Source organism: Macaca fascicularis, chromosome 8 (assembly GCF_037993035.2).
Source record: "Macaca fascicularis isolate 582-1 chromosome 8, T2T-MFA8v1.1".
Taxonomy (NCBI): Eukaryota; Metazoa; Chordata; class Mammalia; order Primates; family Cercopithecidae; genus Macaca; species Macaca fascicularis.
This window is the reverse complement of record NC_088382.1, coordinates 154,099,784-154,108,782: the sequence shown is the minus strand read 5'-3', so window position 1 is coordinate 154,108,782 and position 8,999 is coordinate 154,099,784. Positions and strand designations below refer to the sequence as shown.

The 8,999-nt window shown below is 44.4% G+C and overlaps 1 pseudogene; it reads right to left on the bottom strand.

Annotated features, from left to right (window-relative positions):
* Positions 1–6,296: 6,296 nt before the first annotated feature.
* Positions 6,297–7,558, bottom strand: LOC123575325 (endogenous retrovirus group K member 7 Env polyprotein-like; annotated as a pseudogene).
* Between the last annotated feature and the right edge of the window lie 1,441 nt (positions 7,559–8,999).

Genomic DNA, 8,999 nt, shown 5'->3' with positions numbered 1-8,999 from the left:
GTTGGGTGGGAAAGGTCCTCAGCTGAGAAAGGACAATTGCGGCACTGCCTTCTCCCCATCGGGGTGCCTCGAAGAGAAGCAGGAAGAGCTGCACTCAGGGCCCCCCAGGCAGCCAGCCTCAGGCACCCCCTCTTTGATGTGGAGACCCTGCCTGCCTGAGGAGTGGGGTCAGGGAAATTCGCCGGGGTGTGTGGGCAGCAGGTGGGACCCTGTCCCCAAACAGTAATCAAACTTGCTTACCCATAACTGCTTACACAGCTGAAGGCATATTTTTCTGTCATGGAAAGCAAGCCTGGAGATAATCAGACCAGAGTGTGGCAGCCCATGGTTCCTGGGACCCCAGCCTCTTCTGACTCTGAGGCGTTAATCCTGAGTCCCTATGTAGTGGCCTCCTAGGGCTCCCATAACACAGCCTACCACAAACTGAGTGCCTTCAAACCAGAAACTTATTTTCACAGTTCTGGAGGCTAAAAGTTAGGAATCAAAGCATCAGGAGACTAATGCTCCCTCTGAAGTCTCCAGGAAGCAGTCTGTTCCCCAAGCCTTTCCTGGCTACTGGTGGCCCCAGGTGTTCCTTGGTTTGTGGGCAGTATGACTCCAATCTCTGCCTCTGTCTTTGTGGGGAAAAGAAAGAGATCAGCCTGTTACTGTGTCTATATAGAAAGAAGTAGACATAAGAGACTCCATTTTGTTCTGTATTTGTGATGCTGTTAATCTGTGACCCTACCCCCAACCTTGTCCTTTGCAAGAGACATGTGGTGCGGTGACTCAAGGTTTAATGGATTTTGGGCTGTGCAGGATGTGTCTTTGTTAAACAAATGCCTGAAGGTAGCTTGCTGGTTAAAAGTTATCACCATTCTCTTAATTTCAACCACCCAGAGACACGTACACAGGGACCTGTGCCTAGGAAAGCTAGGTATTGTCTAAGGTTTCTCCCCATGTGATAGGCTGAAACAATGCTGCTAAAAGGTTTATGGAGATGTTTGCATATGCATCTCAAGGCACAGCATTTTCCTTTGAACTTATTCATGTCACAGAGGTGTTTGTTCATATGTCTTACTGCCCATTTCCTCTTTTCTTTGATCCTATTGTCCTGCCACTCCCCTGTCTTTAAGATGGTAAAGATAATTATCAATAAATACTAAGGGAACTCAGAGACCGGGACCCGCGTGGGTCCTCTGTAAGCTGAGCGCCAGTCCCCTGGGTCCCGCTTTTCTTTCTCTATACTTTGTCTCTGTGTCTTATTTCTTTTCTCAAGTCTCTCGTTCCACCTTACAAGAAACACCCACAGGTGTGGAGGGGCAGGCCACCCCTTCATCTGGTGCCCAACGTGGAGCTTTTCTCTAAGGTGAAGGTACGCTGGAGCATGGTCATTGAGTACAAGTTGACGAGAGACTCCCGAGTATGTCTAAAGTCAGCCTTGTGGTAAGCTTGTGTGCACGGAAGAACCTAGGGTAACAATGGGGCAAACTATGAGTAAATATGCCTCTTATCGCAGCTTTATTAAAATTCTCTTAAAAAGAGGGGGAGTTAAAGTCTCTACCAAAAATCTAACTACGCTATTTCAAACAATAGAGCAGTTTTGTCCATGGTTTCCGGAACAGGGAACTTTAGATCTAAAAGACTGGGAAAAAATTGGCAAAGAATTAAAACAAGCAAGTAGGGAAGGTAAAATCATTCCCCTTACAGTATGGAATTATTGGGTCATTATTAAAGTAGCTTTAGAACCGTTGCAAACAGAAGAAGATAGCGTTCCAATTTCTGATGTCCCTAAAAACTGTGCAGTAGATTGTGAAAAAGAGGCAAGGATAGAATCCCGGAAAGGAAAGGAAAGTTCACACTGTGAATGTGTATCAGAGCCGGCTATGGCTCGGTCAACGCAAAATGTTGACAATAATCAATTACAGGAGGTAGTATATCCTGAAACGTTAAAATTAGAAGAAAAAAATCCAGAATTAGCAGAGCCATCAGAGTCTAGACCACGATGGCCAACTCCTCTTCCAGCAGCTCAGATTCCTGTAACTTTACAACCTCAAATGCAGGTTAAACAAGTACAAACTCCAAAAGAAGATCAAATAGAAAAAGATAGAGTCTCTATCATGGCAATGCCATTCCAAATGCAGTGTCCACAATATCAGCCGGTAGAAAATAAGACCCAGCCGCCAGTAGCCTATCAATACTGGCCGCCAGCCGAACTGCGGTATCGGCTGCCCCCAGAAAATCCGTGTGGACAGCCAGGAACATTTCCAGTGCCACAGGGCAGGGCACCATATCCTCAGCCGCCCACCATGAGACTTAATCCTACAGCACCGCCTAGTACACAGGGTAGTGTGTTACATAAAATTATTGATGAGGCAAGAAAACAAGGAGATATTGAAGTGTGGTAATTCCCAGTAATATTAGAAGCAAGACCACCTGGAGAAGGGGCCCAAGAGGGAGAGCTTCCCGTAGCTGAAGCCAGATATGAGTCCTTTTCTATAAAAATGCTAAAAGAAATGAAAGAGGGAGTAAAACAGTATGGACCCAACTCTCCTTACATGAGAACATTATTAGATTCCATTGCTCATGGACATAGACTCATTCCTTATGACTGGGAGATTCTGGCAAAATCCTCACTCTCACCCTCTCAATTTTTACAATTTAAGACTTGGTGGATTGATGGGGTACAAGTTCAGGTCCGAAGAAATAGGACTGCCAATCCTCCAGTTAACATAGATGCAGATCAAATATTAGGAACAGGTCAAAATTGGAGCACTGTTGACCAACAAGTAATAATGTCAAATGAAGCCATTGAGCAAATCAGGGCTATCTGCCTTAGGGCCTGGGAGAAAATCCAAGACCCAGGAACTGCCTGCCCCTCCTTTAATACAATAAGACAAGGCTCTAAAGAACCCTACCCTGATTTTGTAGCAAGACTTCAAGATGCTGCTCAAAAGTCAATTACCGATGAGAATGCCCCTAAGGTCATAGTGGAGTTGACGGCATAAGAAAACGCCAATCCTGATTGTCAATCAGCCATTAAGCCATTAAAAGGAAGGGTTCCCGCAGGATCAGATGTAATCTCAGAGTACCTTAAAGCCTGCGATGGAATTGGAGGAGCTATGCATAAAGCTATGCTTATGGCTCAAGCAATCACAGGAGTTGCTTTAGGAGGACAGGTTAGAACATTTGGGGGAAGATGTTATAATTGTGGTCAAATTGGTCATCTAAAAAAGAATTGCCTAGTCTCAAATAAACAAAATGTAACTACTCAAGCTACTACAAGAACAGATAAAGAGCCACCTGGCCTATGTCCAAGATGTAAAAAGGGAAAACATTGGGGTAATCAATGTCGTTCTAAATTTGATAAAAATGGGCAACAGGAACAACAACCCCCACTGCCACAAGTGTCTCAGGGAATAAGCCAGTTATCACAATACAGCAATTATCCCCCGCCCCTTCAGTCTTCACATGACCTCCCCTCCTCTCTCCTTTTCTTTTTTCTTTCTTCTTTTGAGACAGAGTTTCAGTCTGTTGCCCAGGCTGGAGTACAGTGGCACCATCTCACGTCACTGCAACCTCTGCCCCCCAGGTTCAAGCAATTCTGCTGCATCAACCACCCGAGTAGCTGGGATTACAGGTACCCACCACCACACCTAGTTAATTTTTATATTTTTAGTAGGATGTGGTTTTATCCTGTTGGCCAGGCTGGTCTCGATGTCCTGACCTCAGGTAATCCACCCACGTCAGCCTCCCAAAGTGCTGGGATTACAGGTGTGAGCCATTGCGCCCGGCCCACATGACCTTCTTTCTTGTGTTTCTATCTCTTCTGGTTATTTTTTTTGTATGTTTTTTGAGATGGAGTCTCACTCTTGTCACCTGGGCTGGAGGGCTCACTGCAACCGCTGCCTCCTGGGTTCAAGCGATTCTCCTGCCTCAGTCTCCCAAGTAGCTGGGATTACAGGTGTGCGCCACCATGCCCGGCTAATTTTTGAAGGGGGCCAGCCCCTCCACACCTGTGGGTATTTCTCGTCAGGTGGGATGAGAGACTGAGAAAAGAAATAAGACACAGAGACGAAGTATAGAGAAAGAACAGTGGGCCCAGAGGACTGGTGCTCAGCATACTGAGGACTCGCACCAGCACCAGCCTCTGAGTTCCCTCAGTATTTATTGATCATTATTTTTCCTATCTTAGCGAGGGGAGTGTAGCAGGGCAACAAGTGGGGAGAAGGTCAGCGGGGAAACATGTGAGCAAAGGAATCTGTATCATGAATAAGTTCAAGGAAAGGTGCTGTGCCCGGATGTGCACGTAGGCTAGATTTACGTTTCTCTCTTTTTTTTTTTTTTTGAGACGGAGTCTCACTCTGTGGCCCAGGCTGGGGTGCAGTGGCGCGATCTCAGCTCACTGCAAGCTCCGCCTCCCGGGTTCACGCCATTCTCCTGCCTCAGCCTCCTGAGTAGCTGGGACTACAGGCGCCTGCCGCTGCGCCCGGCTAATTTTTTTTTTGTATTTTTAGTAGAGACGGGGTTTCACCGTGGTCTCGATCTCCTAACCTTGTGATCCGCCCGCCTCGGCCTCCCAAAGTGCTGGGATTACAGGCGTGAGCCACCGCGCTTTACCCAAACATCTCAGTGTAGCAAAGAGTAACAGCAGTATTGCTGCCAGCATGTCTCACTTCCAGCCACAGAGCGGTTTTCTCCTATCTCAGAATAGAACGATTGGGAATGGTCGGCTTTACACCAAGACATTCCATTCCCAGGGAGGAGCAGGAGATGGAAGTCTTCCTCTTATCTCAACTGCAAAGAGGCCTCCCTCTTTCACTCCTCCTCCTTAGCACAGCACAGACCCTTTACGGGTGTTGGGCTGGGGGATGGTTGAAGGGGTGGCCTGCCCCTCCACACCTGTGGGTGTTTCTCGTAAGGTGGAACGAGAGACTTGAGAAAAGAAATAAGACACAGAGACAAAGTACAGAGAAAGAAAAGCGGGGGCCCAGGGGACCGGAGCTCAGCTTATAGAGGACCCACACCGGCCCCGGTCTCTGAGTTCCCTTAGTATTTATTGATAATTAAACAGGGGAGTGGCAGGACAATAGGATCAAAGACAAAAGAGGAAATCGGCAGTAAGACATATGAACAAACACCTCTGTGACATGAATAAGTTCAAAGGAAAATGCTGTGCCTTGAGATGCATGTGCAAACATCTCCATAAACCTTTTAGCAGCATAGTTTCAGTCTATCACATGGGGAGAAACCTTGGACAATACCTAGCTTTCCTAGGCAGAGGTCCCGTCGTGTACGCGTCCCTGGGTAGTTGAAATTAAGAGAATGGTGATGACTTTTAACCAGCAAGCTACCTTCAGGCATTTGTTTAACAAAGACACATCCTGCACAGCCCCAAATCAGTTAAACCTTGAGTCACCACAGCACATGTCTCTTGCAAGGACAAGGTTGGGGGTAGGGTCACAGATTAACAGCATCACAAATACAGAACAAAATGGAGTCTCTTATGTCTACTTCTTTCTATATAGACATAGTAACAGGCTGATCTCTCTTCCTTTTCCCCACATTTCCCCCTTTTCTTTTCAACAAAACCACCATTGTCATCATGACACCGAGATTACATACTTCACAAAGTAATAGAATATCACAAAGCAAGTGGAGGCAGGATGAGATCACAGGATTGTGTTAAATTTAAATGAAATTTTGGGCACGCATTGTCATTGATAACATCTTATCAGAAAACAGGGTTTGAGAGCAGACAACCTGTCTGACCAAAATTTATTAGGTGGGAATTTCCTCGTCCTAATAAGCCTGGGAGCACTACAGGAGGCCGGGGCTTATTTCATCCCTTCGGCTTCAACCATAAAAGGTGGCACGCCTCCAAGGGGGTCGTTTATAGGCCTACCCTCAGAGCGCATTCTCTTTCTCAGGGCTGTTCCTTGCTGAGAAAAAGAATTCAGCGATATTTCTCCTATTTGCATAATGAAAAGAGAAGAAATATGGCTCTGTTCTGTCCGGCTCACCGGCGGCCAGTTCAAGGTTGCCTCCCTTGTTCCCTGAACATTGCTGTTATCTTATTCTTTCTTCAAGGTGCCCAGATTTCATATTGTTCAAACACACATGCTCCACAAACAATTTGTGCAGTTTAAGGCAATCATCACAGGGTCCTGAGGTGACATATATCCTCCTCAGTTTACAAAGAAGATGATAGAATTAGGAGATTAAAGTAAAGACAGACATAAGAAATTACAAAAGTATTAATTTTGGAGAACTAATAAATGTCCATGAAATCTTCACATTTTATGTTTTTCTGCCGTGGCTTCAGCCAGTCCCTGCATTCAAGGTCCCTGACTCCCCGCAACGTTCTCCCTCCCTTTTCCTCTATATAAATGTGCCATGGCGATGAAGGCTTGTTCGTTCTCTCGATTTTGACGCAGGATTCTTCGACTGGTCCGGCACACTAAAAACAAGCCGATTAAACAGAGACACATAATTCCAAAATTTACTGCAGTAGAGTTTCCAATAGACTTAATCCAAGTCGTGGGGTTTAATTCATAAAGATTTTTTGCCACTTGATCTAACGCCTCAGCTCCAGGCACAATATTCAAGTGACTTTGAGAGGCTTCAAAAATTTGTTCTTTTAATTTAGAAATGTCTAAAGTGAGATTATCTTCTCTTCCCTGTAGATGGCGTCTAACCATGTCCCAGTGATGTTTAGACTCATTATAAACTTGGGGTGTAATACAAAAATCTGACGTGTTCCAGTCACACTGTAACTGGAAACGATGTTCCAAGCTCATGAGTCTATCTCCCATCCAAATGACAGTTTGTCTAAGATCATTAATTTGATTTGCCAATTTTTGATCGATACCGGATTGTGAATTCCACAACCTTGTGGAATTCTTTTGCCAATTGTCAACAAAGCTTACTGTCTGAACAGAAGAGTGCAATGCAACTCCTGCCACAGTGGCTGTAGCTGTGACTGCAATTAATCCCATAATCACTGTAATTAAAGTAAAAATGAATCTTTTGCATCTACTTAAAATGCCTTTTAATACTTCAGTCAAAATATGGATGGATGGTGAGGCCTCCCATGTTCGGTCCATGGACACAGGGATCCACACGCCTTCTCTTGCTCTCACTAGCAGAATACGGTGCTGCCAATCAAAAGTTGAATCAATGCAAATAAACAATCTGCAATTTTCACAAGTTATAGTTTGGGAGTCTGGTTTAATAACTATATTTCCTATGACTAACATATAAGGGGGCTTTACACAACTTTGTAAAGGAACTGTTAGACTGGAATTTAGGTTGATAGAGTAAAATGGCTTTTAATCTCTTGTTTCTATAGTTTGATTTCCAGACCAAATTCTAAGGCGGTATGAAGCCACAGTAAGCCTCCATAATTCTGGATGTTCAGGACCAAAAACAGGACTTATCATTTTTGGTCTTGGAGTAGAGATTCCCTTTTCTCCCCATATCCAAGGGTAGAAAGACTGTAATTTTTTGTGCTTATGTTTATCTAAATTTTCCGTTAAGTCACTATCAACAGTTGGACTCACTAGTGCACTGGGACAGAATTGAGTTTGTCCTGCGCAATTGTGGTAGAATTGACCTCGAGGTGCCCAATCTAACTGTTCCGAATGTATTGTTTTGTAATATCACTGCACTATCGGCCACACATTCTTCCCAAACTAAATCTTTTGATTCTCTGGAAATCTCCTTGGGGCAAGGTTTCCCTTTTGGCCTAAATCTTAATGATCTTTGATAAGAAAAGTCTTGTAAATAGTTTACCTGTGGTTTGAGTGACATTCCGCTTACCATGTGATAAGTAAATCTACTGGTGGGACTGACAGTAGGTACTTCTACCAACCAGTTTTGAATAGCAGGCATTAAACATCCTGGTGCTCTCCCTAGGCAAATAGGAGGATAAGGATACCCAATGGAAATATTTATCATCATTCCTTCTTCCTCCGGTTTTGCAGGGCAACGATCATCTGTGGGACCAGGTACCCACACACTATTATTAACATATACTTCAATAGGATTATCCATCCGTGTAACTGCCCGAATTAAGGGCGGGAAAAGGCACATAGGCCCAGTAGGTATAATTAGCTGCAGCTGCTCCTGCAGGCATGGGGAGACTTACCACCGTTGATACAATCATTAAAGCTGTAAGCAGCATTTTTTCTGGGGTTTGTGTCACCTTTGTGCTAGCTAGGCTTTTTCCAGCTAACGGTGTCAGCTTCTTTAACTGTGCCCAGGTCGGCAGCTCCGCCTTCTCGGTGCGTGGTGACTTCATCTGTTCTTCTGATATCATCACTTGGTTCATCATGCGAGTCAATGGTGCTCGATTGCGGTGTTTCTGTCTCCGTGGAGGCGCTTTTCTTTGCATCTCCGATGGGTTCATTGTAGAACTTCAAATGTTTAGTGGGTATCCAAACAGGAAGCTGATTTTCTCCTGGTGAAACACAAGCAAAACCTCTACCCCAGGTTATCACCTTCCCTATTTCCCATGTCTTATTTTTGTTGTCTTTCCACCAAATCAGTTTTCCTTCATGTGGACTGTTCTTTTTACCAGTAAGATGTTGTTCTGCAGAAGTAGTAGTCTGATTTCTATAAATGTTTAAAAAATTTAAAGTATAGAGTGCTAGATTAAGCTGCATCTGAGGAGTGGTACACTCCTTACTGTCTCCCCCTTTTTTTTGTTTAACTAACTGGTTGAAGGACTTGACCTATGAAAGTTTGACAAATAGTTGGACTATTAAGCATTCCCTGAGGTAGTACTTTCCACTGAAACCTGGTGGCTGGTTCTTTATTATTTATGGCTGGTATAGTAAAGGCAAATTTTTCACAATCTTGCTCTGCCAGAGGAATGGTAAAAAAGCAATCCTTAAGATCAATTATAATTAAAGGCCAGTCTTTTGGGATCATGGCCGGAGAGGGCAATCCGGGTTGAAGAGGTCCCATGGGTTGAATTACAGCATTTAGGGCTCTTAAAAGTCCATTAACATATGCCA